The sequence below is a fragment of the Mesocricetus auratus genome, unplaced genomic scaffold (assembly GCF_017639785.1).
Source record: "Mesocricetus auratus isolate SY011 unplaced genomic scaffold, BCM_Maur_2.0 Super-Scaffold_100010, whole genome shotgun sequence".
In the NCBI taxonomy this organism is placed as follows: Eukaryota; Metazoa; Chordata; class Mammalia; order Rodentia; family Cricetidae; genus Mesocricetus; species Mesocricetus auratus.
This window is the reverse complement of record NW_024429194.1, coordinates 24961918-24975914: the sequence shown is the minus strand read 5'-3', so window position 1 is coordinate 24975914 and position 13997 is coordinate 24961918. Positions and strand designations below refer to the sequence as shown.

Below are 13997 nucleotides of genomic sequence, written 5' to 3'. Positions count from 1 at the left end.
CTTCATTGTGTCCAGGTTGATCTCTGCGTCCCTCGCTGCTGACCTCTGAAGGGTTACTTGCTGGTACTTGGGAACGCACTACAGAATAGGAGTAGCACAAGGACCTCCTACTCCTCTGGCACCAAAGCTGGCACCAGAGCTGGGACTCATGCTCTGTGCTGTTCAGTTACAGTTTGTTCCCATGATAAAGGAAAATTCAATCACAACTGCCACACTCCAACTTCTCAAAGCTGATCACAGAATAAAGTTCACTACAGAATCAATGGCATAAAAGGGACTCTGTGTTGTCTTGCTCAAATGTGTTCATACAACAAGTGTGTGTGGCCAGATTTCTGCATGGTAAAAAGGGCTCTTCTTATGCTAATTGTGCTCATCAAACAATTTCCAAGAGACTCCTTCAGGGGTGGAAGAGGATTAGGGACTGAAAGAAATGAAGCTCCAAAAATACCACATTAGTTCTGCATTATCACTCAGTGATTCCTGCTCAGAGTCCCTAAGTCCATGGGTTAGCCTCTGGAGAGAATATCAAAGCAGTCAATAATTTTAAATATTTATACTCATAGATACAAAGTAAAACCCATGCACCATTCCAAGAAGATACAGCCCTTCCTGATCTGGTCCCTTCCTATTCTCAGATTTTGCCCCCCCCCACTCTTCCTTGTACCTTCTTTGTGGACTATAGGTCTCTGGGCTACACAAAGCCTCCCCCACCTTGGGGCCCTGACACACTGAGGTCTCTTCCCCAGACTCTGCGATGGCTCCCTACTCCACCACATTCAGTTCTCTCCCTCACTATGAAATCTAAAAGAATCCTGTCCCTCTGCCCCACAAAAAAAAAGCTCTGTGAATTGGAACTTTCAAGTGCCCTACTTACTGCTCCATTTCCAGCACATCAAGAGTGATGACAAGGCTTTTTAAAAACGTTGAAATAAATAAATGTGGATGGATTGATTGATATTTGGATGGCGTGGGGGGGCTGCATGTTTAGTCACAACGTTGCCTCCTTTCAAGTTTATTTCAGGATGGCCCAGTGGAATGAGTGTCACCTCAAGAATTATTTGACAGGAGGAAGGAAGAATTTAATTAGCTAGAACAAAGGGGACAATTACAACCATGTTTCTGAAATCAACTTTTAAATCACCCGAGGATGACCGCCTCACAAAGAAAAAATTGGATACATGCACCAAAAAAAAAGGCAGAACTACATTTAAATCAGAAGGGATCGATACAGAAATTAATTCTAGAAGCTGAAGCTGCCATCAAGCAGCTGAGGGAATTGGTGTCACTGAGGTGAGGACTGCCATTCTGGGGACAGAGAGACTCTAGACCCCCCTGCTACAGCATCACAGTCAACTGCTGAGACATCTCACAAAGGAGCCCAGGCGCCTCACAGAGACACCAGGCACTGCTGAGTCAACAGCCTCCAAAGAACCTTAATGAGAATGTACCCTCCTTTCCTATGGCGTGAGGCCACTGGGTGTGATGCCCACCACACCCCTCACATGGCCACACAGAGCTCCAGAGAACACTGCCATGTGGCTGTCTCATCCCTACAGCCTACGACCCTGAATCCTTGTCACTGCTAGGATGTGGAAGGGTTGAGGAGGGGCAAGAGCCACCAAACACCAGCAAAATGCCATGCCTGCTGTCCAGCAAAGAATGAATCCTGTAACTCATTTCCACGGGTGTGGCACCAAATTATCACACTCCAAAGTCCCTTTGGATCAACCAAAGGGTAAGTGCTCCATTTTTTCAGACAGCAAAAATTCATAGGCATTAAACTCAGATCAAGAATACCAACTCAAATGTGTTGCCTCTGTGCCTCCGTGTCTGTTCCTGTGTGTGGTATGTTTGTACATGTTCGTGGGCACGCACATGTGTATGAACATGTGTGTAGAAGCCAAAAGTCACTGTCAGGTATCCTCTGTCATTACTCTTCATTTTATGCCTTGAGACAAGCTCTTCCACTGCCATGAGCTCTGGCTCAACTAGCTGGCCAGAAATCTCCAGAGATCCATCCGTGTGTGGCCTCTCAGTGCTGGAGACGCAGGAACAAGCCACTTGGTATAGCTTGAGGGGTTGGACTTGAAACTCAGATTATTTTGCTGGTGTGGCAAGTGCTTCCCCTGAATCATCTCCCCACCTGTCGAATGCATGTTTAGGAAAAGGGCACAGTAAGAGAACTACTCCATGGGTATCGATTGAGGGCTTTACTAAAAGCACAAACAACCATCGAATCTCCCGACAGGATTCACTCCTAGCAACCCAGTACAGTACCGAGAACAAGTCCCACCTGCCATCCGTTGTGTATGGCCACCTTGGCTAGAAAATGGACACATTTTTGTTGTTTGTTGATGCTACACAAATGACTGATTCAGAATAGAACCCAAAGTCTTCATGGACCCTTAGCATCCGATATGTTCTGCCTCTAGCGTTTGGGCTTCTGCATGTACCCTTCCCTCCTCCAGACATGTTGATTGTAGTTTCTTCAGCCCTCCAGCATTCCCCTGCCTCAGAGCCTTTATAACTAGTTAGCCCTCGTACCAGAAAACCTTGGATCTTGTGGCTGCTCTGAGCTTCCTATCTTAGTTCAGTTATTATCTTCCCAACCAAGCATCCTCATTAACAGTGCAGTCTCCACCCCTTGTCACGGTGACTCCTACTCTCCTCCTTTATTTTCCCCCCAAACACCTGGCATCTTCTAACATACTTAAAAAAACTTTCTGTCTTCCTCTATTATAATGTAAGCCTGTGAGGTCCAGTTCTTTTCCAGTCCACTTTGTTCACTTGAATGTCCCTAGCCCCTGTGCCTGATACCCAGCAACTGCTGAATGACCGCATGAGGGACACTGACTGTAAGAAGCTGCTCTGAGGTATGTGGTGTATAATATGGAGCCTTAAGTAATCCCGAGACCACATTACTGGAGGGCGGAATAACATTCAATCTACTTTCAATCTACTCTGCAAACAGGGAGTTTTACCACCCTGGGGTCTGTACCACCCTGCACTAGGCAGCAGGGTGTGCGAGCATCATGTGCAGCCACTGGCTGGGAAAGCGGAAGTGGGGCAAAGGGGCTTTGTTGGAAAGGATACCTCTCTCCACTTAGAGAATCAAGCATACCTCTGTCCTCAGAGGCCAGCTGGGGAGGCGGGATGGGAAGGGCCATACAGTGACACTGTCAGAAAGTGCAGTCTACACTTTCCAGCTAGGATGGGACCACAGTAAACATGGCTCCAGCTCCCAGCATTTGGAGCTATGGGAGGATGAAAAGAGTAAGTTTCCTATGCCAGCGTTCTCTTTCACCAGGTTCAGTGTACCTGAATTTATGCTGAGGTCTTTGATCTACTTGGACTTGAGTCTTGTGCATGGTGATAGATATGAATCTATTTGCAATTTTCTACATGTTGACACCCAGTTATGCCAGTACCATTTGTTCTTTTTTCCATTGTATAGTTTTGACTTCTTTATTAAAAATCAGGTATTCATAGGTTTGTGGGTTAATAGCAGGGTCTTCGATTCTATTTCTTTGGTCCATGTGTCTGTTTTTATGTCAATACCAAGTTGTTTCTGTGACTATGGCTCTATAGTAGAGCTTAAAGTCAGGGATGGTGATGCCTCCATAAGTTCCTTTATTGTACAGGATTATTTTAGCTGTCCTTGGTTTTTTGTTTTACCATATGAAGTTTCTTTCGAGGTCTGTAAAGAACTAAGGAAGAGGGGGGGGGGATTATATAAGCGAGGGGGGTCAAGATCATGACAGAAAACCCACAGAGACAGTTGACCCAAACTTGTGGGAGCTCATGGACTCTAGACAAACAGCTGGGACTGAACCAGGCCCTCTGCATGTGGGTGACAGTTTTGTAGCCTGGTCTGTTTGTGGGACCAGAATCTATCCCTAGTGCATGAGCTGGCTTTTTGAAGCCCATTCCATATGGTGGGATGCCTTACTCAGCCTTGGGGAGGGGGAGCCTTGGTCCTGCCTCAGCTGAATGTACAAAGCATTGTTGACTCCCCATGGAAGATCTTACCTTTTCTGAGGAGTGGATGGGGGTGGTTTGAGGGGAGGTGGGGAGAGTGGGGAAGGGGGAATTGTAGTTGGTATGTAAAATGAATTTAAAAAAACATAATTTCTTTCTTTAAAGACTCAAAGTTTTGCTATACAGGTTAACATTATCCCCAGATATTTAATGTTGTTTGGGGCTATTGTAAAGGGTGATGTTTCTCTGATTTCTTTCTCAGCCCATTTATCATCTATATATAATAGAGCTACTACTGATTTTTTTAGTTAATCTTGTATCCTGCCACTTTGCTGAAGGTGTTTATCAACTATAGAAGTTCCCGTGTAATAGCCAGAACCTGGAAGCAACCTAGATGCCCCTCAACTGAAGAATGGATATAGAAAATATACTCAGCAGAAAAAAAAACAATGGAATCTTGAAATTTGCAGACAAATGGATGGCCTTAGAAGAAACCATCCTGAGTGAGGTAACCTAGTCACAAAAAGAGAAACATGGTATGTACTCACTCAGATATGGATTTTAGACATAGATCAGGGGAGTGTCAGCCTACAATCCCACCATCAGAGAGTCTGGGAATCAGAACCTTCATCCAGTGACTGGTGGAAGCAGAGGCAGACAGCTGCAGCTAAACACTGACTCCTGGAACCCAGTGACAAAGAGGGAAGAATGATCAACAAAGGGGTCAAGACTGGACTGGTGAAACTCACAGAAACATCTGACCTGAACAAGGGGGAGCTCTTGGACCCTGGACTGATGGCTGGGAGGCCAGCATGGGACTGACCCAGAACCCCTGAATGTGGGTGTCAGTGAGGAGGCCTATACAATCTGTGGGGCTTTGGGCAGTGGATCGGTGTTTGTCCAGGTATATAGATGGACTTTGGGTGCCCCTCCCACAGTGAGGGATGCTCTCTCAGCCTGACCTTTTAGGGAAGGGCCTGGGCTCTGCCCTGAACAAAATGGCAGACTCTGTAGATCTCCCACAGAAGGTCTCACCCTCCCTGGGAAATGGAGTGGGGATTGGGTGGGGGTCTGGGGGATGCTGGGGGGTCAGGGGAGGAGGGGAGAAAGAGGGAGGTGGGATTAACCCGTGAAGCAAGCTTGAAATAAAAATAAATAAATAAAACAGGAAAAAATAAAACATAAAAAAGGGTAAGTGTCAGAGAAAGCCTGGATTCTACTCTCAGGTATGGTGAGCTTGGACAAAGGAAGGGAAGTGCGCTAGAGCTCAGCATCCCCAGAAGGACCTGAAGAGGGAGAGCTTGCTTCTGTTACTTCCTGGTGCATGTCTGTGCTGCCCATCGCAAGGGCTTTGAATGCAGCTGTCACTAGAGCTCAGAACCCTGAGCTGAGGGACCTGAAGAGGGAGAGCTTGCTTCTGTTACTTCCTGGTGCATGTCTGTGCTGCCCATCGCAAGGGCTTTGAATGCAGCTGTCATCCCCACACTAAGAGGCAGCTGAATAGGCTGAGGTCCAAGTGTCACAGAAACTTTGTCTTGAAAAGAAATTCTTCCTTCTTCCTTTTTCCTTCAGGAAAGGTCTCAACTACACTCTCACACCAAGTCCCCAAGTGCTTCCCAATAGAGGTACTGGAGAACAATACCATACTTTGGTACCAGGCACATTCAGTTGATCAATTGCTGAACCAAGAAGTACACATCTTACGAAGACACACAGCCCTGTGCCTTGGTATTTCTTTATTTCTGTATTAGGAACTCTCAATCCACTCAGAAATGATTCCAAGATCAACCTGGGCAGTTGGCATCTCTCCTCAATTCTTCATTGACTTCCTGATTCTTGCCTGTGAAGTGAAGGACGTTTATAAGTAGGCTAAGAGGACTCTGTATTAGGAGTCAAGACATCACAGAAAGGCTCACACAATCAACTAACCTTGACTTTTAGGGGCTTGCAGAGACTGAACCCACAACCAGTGAGCCTGCAGGGGACTGACCTGGACACTTTGCATATATGGGACGGTTGTGAAGCTTAGTCCTCTTATGGACTCCTAACAGTGGAAACAGGGGCTGTCTCCAACTCTTTTACTGTTTTGTTTGGGACCCTACTTCTCTTACTGGATTGCCTTGTCCAGCCTTAATACATGGGGAGGTACTAAGTCTTACTGAAACTTTATATGTTATGTTTTATTGATATTCATAGGAGACCTGCCCTTTCCTGAATGGAGACGAAAAAGAGGAGGGGGTTGAGGGAGGGAGAAGAAGGACCGGGAGGGGAGGATGTGGGGGGAGGATGCTGCTAATATGTAAAATAAATAGTTGAATAAAAAGTTAGCTCTGACATGTCTGTTTGCCCACTTCTTGATATTTCTAGAACATGAGGTCTTTGGAAACCATCTAAAAATCTCTCAGGCTCTCGCTTTAGTCTGGTCAACTCATACACAGTTTTCCTGGTGTGTCCTTCAGTCCTGCAGAGATATAGAGAACTGAGTGAAGCTTGAAGCGTTTTCAAAGCCTGGTGCAGCCTCTGTTGCTTATTTCAATCATAACCACATTCTCAGGGACAGTGCCCAACGGCACAGTGTCAGACATTCCAGCCTCCAGCAGGGTTCTTTCTCCTGCCAGTCATTCAGCATACCATTATTTTACTCAGAAACTTAAGGCACTGCTCCAGTGCTATCAGAAGCACCCAGATGTGCTAAAACACAAAAAACAAACAAACAAAACTCCTTCTACAAAACCACAATCCTATCAACCCAGGAAGCTTGTCAACTGTTGCCTTCCAAACTACTCAGAAAGAGATGCCCACAAGCAAACTGTGAATTAAGGTGCCTGTGAAGAATTTATATAAATGGTTACACAATTTTTTCATGGCTATATAGCATTTTGATATAGGTATAGGAAAATTTGTTTATGTGTCATATTCTTGGCAGACACAGGGGTGGTTTCCTCCTTTGAGTTATGACAGGCAGTGCTGCCATGAGTGTGTTTTTGTATGTCTGTTGGTGCTTGTGTTTGTATCAGACAGTAGAGTTGGATACCTGTATATTCATTTGACCTTGGTAATAATCCCTAAAGTCACCTAAAGTGTTCCTAACAGTATCCCTCCCACCATGCTGTGCCCTCCTTTGTACTTGGCATTGCTGGTCACTACAATGATAGGGCATCTCAAGGCTGGCTCCATATCAGTGGGGAGGTGGGTTGAGGAGTCATCAGAGAGAGGCTCACTGATTAAACATGGTTTGACACAGAAAGTTATTTAGGAATCTGGGGGGCAGCACGAGGCAAGGTCCTGAAGTGACTGGAAACGCAGACCTGATGGTCAGTAGAAATACATGAGTCAGCTCTTCTGCAAAAGCACGACCATGAGGTGACTGAAGGAAGGGTCAGCGGGCTGGAAGGGGTCAGGGAGAGAGGTCTAGGGAGAAACAGGATTGAGGGTGGACATGAACCTGCCCTGGAGTCCACAGCACTTGCTCACTTGCTCCTACAAGCATCATGAAACAGACACTGTGTTCCTTTCTCCACAGGGAGCTAGCTCAGGTCAGAAAGTGCTGCCACTGTCATCTGAACCCAAGACTGGGTGGTTTCCAAACCCATCCTTTTTCTGTATGCTGCACAGCCTCCTTCTCTCATCATGTTGATATGTGATTTTGGAAGGTGACTGTGATTAACTGCCTTAGGGCACCAAAAAGCAAGTCACATAATTGCTGGGCAATGAACCCAAGATTTGGCACTGGTTACCTATATTAGAGCCATCTGAGTAGCTTGAGGGGTCAAACACTACCTTATCACAGAGCCAGAAGAAGATGCTTAGGACACAATGGAAGAAGGGGAACTGGTCTACCCTAAGTTCTGGACAACTGGTCATCCTTTTAAGAACTCTTATTGGAGCACACTCAGTTCAGCAGGAACACCCTCACCCAGAGGGCCCTACCACAATTTGTTGAAAGGTTCCACATGGAATGTGAGGTGCCTGATCCCAGTACTGGAAAGTGAAGCTCTTTGGAATATGGAAGCCAGAGAGGCAGTGTAAAAGCTATCCACAACCAAGCAATCCTCAGACAGATGTGAACAGATGTGACTTCTGGGAGAAAATAGTCACTCTGAGCCACATGATATCCAAGTTTCAGGAATGTGTTGAGAGAGACATACAAAGCCAAAGAACACATACACATGGAATTAATTCTCATACAAAAAGGAGGGAGTTGAGTACCCCAAAGTAGGGTCCCACTGCAAAGAGGACCAAGTATGGAAGTGCCTCAGCGGCCTGACAATGGTGAAAGAGGAGCCCTCATCCTGTGAAGACCAGATCCGCAGAATCTTTACAGCCTAGACTTAAACTGCCCACACCTATGAAACACCAAGATCTGCCTTTACAGGGTCCTCAGCCACTAGCAAAGGAACACAGCACGTTTTGTGCCTGTCCCTTTCAATCATTTATGGAAACATCTCCTCTATCATCTATGCAGCCAGAATGCAACCCGAGGCAGAAGCTGGCTGCTCTCAGCAACTGGCCCTGTCACCAGCAGCACCTACCTGAACCTCTGTTCTGAGTCTCCTACCTCCAGATTCCCATTCCTGAAGATGCTGTGGATTTGACAAGGGCCCTTCCCACCTTCCTCACAAGTAACCCAAGGGTCCTCCCCGACTCTTCTCCTAAACAAGTAATCCAAGGGTCCTCCCCGACTCTTCCCCAAACGAGAGCAGCAGGCACACTCCATGGAGACTCCCCAAGCACAGAAGCCACAAGAGGCCCCAGGAAGAGGGGGTCAACCAAACACAGCAAGCACCTCTGTCCTCTGTCCCTCTGACATGATGGCCTTTGTCCTTGAAGCTATGGAAAGGAAACGGAATACCCTAACTGTGTAGAAACTCAAGTCAGACTAACACTTTGAAGAAAACCTCTCACTCTTGCATTGAACCCCATTTAAATCATCATCATTATTTTTTATTATTACTGCTTCAATTGTTATCATCATCATCATCAACATTATCATGTAAGTGCTTGGGGTGTGTGTGTGTGTGTGTGTGTGTGTGTGTGTGTGTGTGTGAATGCAATTGTCACAGTTCATGTGTGGAGGTAAAAGGTCAGCTCTGTGAACTCAAGTTTGACTCAGTCCTACCTTTATTCTAGGGATCCAGCTTACATTGCAAGTCCTGCATGGCAAGTGTCTTTACCTGCTGAGCCATCTCAATGGCATCTGGTGCATTTACTTCTTAAACAGAGATAACAAATAACACTAATGTGCAGTCATGAGGAGCTAGAAATCAATTACACAGAAGGTACTCAATGTTTATTTACAAATAACGTAGAGACTGTGTTCCATTTACTTGGACTTTGGGGCTATTCTTCACTCAGAGCATTTCCCACCAGTGAACCAGGAGCCATGGGGAAGTTATGAGAAGCCTATGGTGTCATGAGACTAAGAGTTAGTGCAGAAGCCAGGGTCACCTTGAAAAGGCGTTTAAACTATGAAGTGACAAGTATGCTGTATGCCTGGCTGGTGCAAGGATTTTGATGTGATCTCTTCTCCGCAGGCATGCAAAATTTCCTCCGCTCTCTTTTCGGTGTCTCTAACCGGAGATGGAAACAGCTGTTCTCATTTGTACACCCATCTGCTCCCAGGAGCTTGATCAGAATGGTAGCTCTCTAGACAAACTGCAAAGTCTCCACATTGTCTAACCTCATTTACCTGGAGATGGGCCTTCTGTGTACAGCAGGCCTCATACAAGCAGCTTCACTAAGCAGACCACTAAAAAGGAAAGGAAAAAACGTCAAGCCACTAAAGGAGCAAACCTGTTTTTAAATCAGAGATGCACAGTTATATGCCCAGTTTCCAGCCATCTTGCCAATTGACAGGAAAGAAATCGGATATTGGTTCATGTGGGGTGGGGGATACTCGGAGGAAGCACTTTAAATCTTTTAAACGCAGAAGAAACAAAGAAAAATTAGTGAAAGTATACTAAAATTGGGGTCAAAATCCAGAAAAGTCCTACCAACTGGAAATAATCATGTGCTATGGAGACAGAAAACATGAGGGCCACCAACAGAGAGGAGTCTGCAGATTAAGTGTCAAGTCAGGGAGCGAAAGAACAAGGCAGTAAGACATTGTCTATTGCGTGGGAATCATGATTCCCTAGACTCAAGTGAAGTTTATTCGGGGAAACGCACTTACACAAGAGGCAGATGACCGCCACAAGTTCCAGCTCCAAGGATCCTCCCAGGATGTTCCCTGTGACCCGACCAGCAGCAAGCAGACCAGCAGGAAGCGAGCTCTCGAGTCCCTACCCCAGATCTAGTCCTCACATGTGACCACGCCCAAAGAGGCGTGGTCAGTGCTGCAGGTATGGGCAGTGTGGATATCTCACTACAGTTGTCAACTTGACTTTGTGGACCTGTGAGCAGAAGATGGCCCTCCACAGAGGCAAAAGAGAAAATGTCCCACCTGCACTTCAGGAGCTATCTTCTGAGGCACAGAGACATGGCCTCCATCATGACCAGCTAATGCTCACATCAGAGGAGATGGCGCCTGACAAAAAATATCTGCAGAAATATTAAGCAGATGAGAGGAGTTTCAAAGACAGTCTACAAGTCTGATCATCCTAATCATCTGTTTTAAAAGGCAAATAGTTAGCACTTGCAATTAAGACATAAAATTAGAAGGTTAGAAAGTCCCACTGGGAAAATCATCAGTAAAGTACGGCCATATGGAATCAAAGGGCTCCCGGTGAACTCATTCCCAAGCCCAGAGCCTCTTCTGAATTGCTTTGAGAATGTTGATGACACCCATCTGACTCCATAATGCTTGCCAACTGAGCCTGCAAAACTCCTTAGTGGACAAAGATTACAGTACTATGACTTGCTTTGGCTCTAAAAACAATATAAACCTCCATAAAATCAATCTTACTGATGGAAATTTTCACTATTTGGCATTTCTATGATAAAAGATTGAAGGTCAGGTCCATCTTGGTTGTAAAATGTGTTTTTTAAATCAATTCAAAACAAAGATGCTTTAATTCGGGGGCGGGTGTGAAGGGCTGTGGGGAGAAAGAGATCCTCAAGTTTCAAAACGATAAGAGTTCAGAACCATAGCAGGCAGCTGAAGAGGCCACTGCACTGGCCACTGAGGCAACAGACTCAGAAATAAGGGCTGGGATCTGAAAGCAAGAAGTCACACAGAAATGGGAAATCGAACCCTGAGTACAGAGAAGACAGAAAGTGATAATGTTAAACCTCCCAGGGCCTCCCTGGTAGCTTAGAAAAGAGGACAGAATGAACTAGAGAAATCTACAAACCAGCCTACATTAAAGTCAGAAAATCTAGCATTCCAACATCTTCAGATGAATGAGTTTCTCAAGGGTGATCAAAGTCTCCCTTATCAGTGTCCATCAACATTCCCTTGATGTTCTAAGTCAAGAAATTAATATAAAAACCCACTAGGAATGATGGAGTGATGCTTTCACAGTGTGGGAAACAGGAAATCACAAACATTTATGTGACACTCTAGCACTTAGAACGAGCTCACAATATAAAACTGGAAACCACACAAGGGAAAGCATTATGATGCAACCCGATACCAGCATGTGGAATTGTGGACAAAGGGTCAACAAAATCCCTTCCTCTACTATGCAAACACACATCCATGCATTTTAAGATAAATACTTGTTTAAAGTCTATCTGCAAAGTTCATGACTGCTTGCTTGGTTTCTTTGATTAACTGACTTGATTAACTGTCCTGGCTCCTTTAATGAGAAGACTTCTACCAAAGAATATTAATAGCTAAAGTTTCCTAATGCTTTTCATTATGCCTGGCACTGTTTTCAATGCCTTCCCTATGTGTACCCATTGAATCTTCACTGTAGCCCAGTGAGGCAGATACCATTGTCTTCATATTATATCTGAGGCTTTTAGACTGAGTAGAGTAAGTTACCATGGCACTCAGCTGGCAATGTGATGAGAATTCTAATCAAGGCAAAACAATACAATTCCACCCAAAATCCCACCTGCTATCTACTATTCTTATTTATCAAGTTGTTCCAAAATTCACACAAGAGATGAAAGTATTGCCAAGGTAATTTGACAAATGGAGACATCTTATCCCTACAGCATATGGAAAATGTTGAGATAGCTATAACATGTGACAATAGCAATGGGGAAGTCAACTGAACAAATATAGAAGAGAAAGCACAGATATTAACACAATAATATATCAAAATTAGCAAGGAGCAGGGGCTGGAGAATTGACTCTGAGGTTAAGAACACTTGCTGCATTTCCAGAGGACTCAGGTTCACCTCAGGTTCACCTCCCAGCATCTACATATCAGCTCACAATCATCTGTAACTCCAGTCCCAGGGGACCAACACCCTCTTTCAGCTTCCAAGGGCACCAGGCAAATATATGATATGCAGACATACATGCAACAAAATACTCATATGAATAAAATTAAATGAAAATAACATGGAACTGAGAAATTGTATGTGACTCACAAAACTTTCCATCTCTGTAGCTGACATAAAACTCTCATTCTTCCATACGTGTATACACACGCTGGTGTGTACACAGAGAGAAAGAGTTGAATTCTGTATCCAAATGTTAATATACAATCTCAAAACATTTAAATCGGGGGCTGGCAAACAGCAGTTCCTCAATGAGGCAAGAGTAAAGTCTTGGAAGTCTTTGCCCCATCTCCTTTCCCAGATTTATATCACTCATTCAAATGGTTGGCTAAAAATATTCAGAACATGAATTTTATCTTGGAAGAAATTTCATGAAGGAAGTCAACCCACCCTGTAAAAACAATAATAGGCCTTGAATAACCATGTGATTTTTACATGAGATTTTTTAAAATATCATGTATGCCTCTAGTTCAGTATAAAGTGAAATATTTAAAGTGCTGTGCTACCACACGTTTTGATGATGAAAAGTTCTTAGACTTGGGAACAAGCACATCCAATAAGCTCACACCTAAGTTCTGAAAATAAACATGAAAGACAAGTATCCTTTATTGGTGGGGACTGTGGATGACAGAGAAAAGGCAGTGTTTGTGGTCAGTGTGTCAGACAGCAGAAATCAAAAGCAATAGTCGAAAATAGGCACTGAAGAAGAAGAGAACAGCTTCCTGGATACAAATGGTCCTCTTAGAATTCAGGAAGAAACACATCTCATGTTCTAAGTGGGATTGACATTCAGACACACACACCTGCCATTTACATCACCCAGGAGGGAATCTAAAGAACTGGCCCAGAATTATGGAGGTCACTCTGCACAGATCTACCTTTGTGTTGGACTGACCACAGACATTAGCAGAGCCTCTTCTTGACCACCAACTTCCTGGAAGACACGCCCCAGAACTGGTGATTGCTTGAGTCTTTTCTCAGAACTGCGTTCCCTTGGGCAAAAACAAGTCCAGTTTCATAACCTGTCAAGGGACCAGGGTGACACATACATGCATCTATCCACAGTTCCCACACTGCAAGTCAAAGTATGGCGTGCCACTGTGTCACACCAAATGCACTAGGGTCCCATAGATGACACATATTTCGACATTTTCAGGAGAAACACAAGTTATGTAGCCACATTCAGAGACTGGACCAGCTGCAGTGCCAACATTAGGTGTCATTTACAGTCTTGGATGGTAGCATATCTCCCCAATGCTGTTTTGTTGTTTTTTTTTCATCAATTACTGTGATTGAAAAGCAAATATTCCATGAATGTTGAAATCAGATGTTCAACTAAGCTGTTCATTATCCAACACACACAGACCTCCCATGGATATGGATCTTGGGCCACTTCAAGAAATGAAAGTATATGTTTTCTTTCAAACGGTTGCAAAGTGGCTTAGATGTGAGTCATTGGGATAAAACTGTTTAATAATTTAAATTATCATTAATGATTTGTCCTGAAGTGTTAGGGGAAGAAACCTGCTGTATAATACTAAGACCACTGTGAACTTGGAAGTTTGGGAACCTCTTGTGCATATAAAAAAAAAAGATTGATATGACACAAGATACTTTTAAACCCT

General features: G+C 44.5%; 1 protein-coding gene and 1 long non-coding RNA gene across 2 annotated transcripts in view; both read right to left on the bottom strand.

Annotated features, from left to right (window-relative positions):
• The window catches only part of Dner (delta/notch like EGF repeat containing), a 304752-nt gene that overhangs the window by 176919 nt on the left and 113836 nt on the right, over positions 1–13997 (bottom strand). The gene's annotated exons all lie outside the window — the stretch shown is intronic.
• Positions 5700–10210, bottom strand: LOC121142770. Its single transcript, XR_005879865.1, has 2 exons — positions 9668–10210; positions 5700–5818 (listed from the first exon to the last, which is right to left on the bottom strand). It is a non-coding gene; the product is annotated as an uncharacterized LOC121142770 (long non-coding RNA).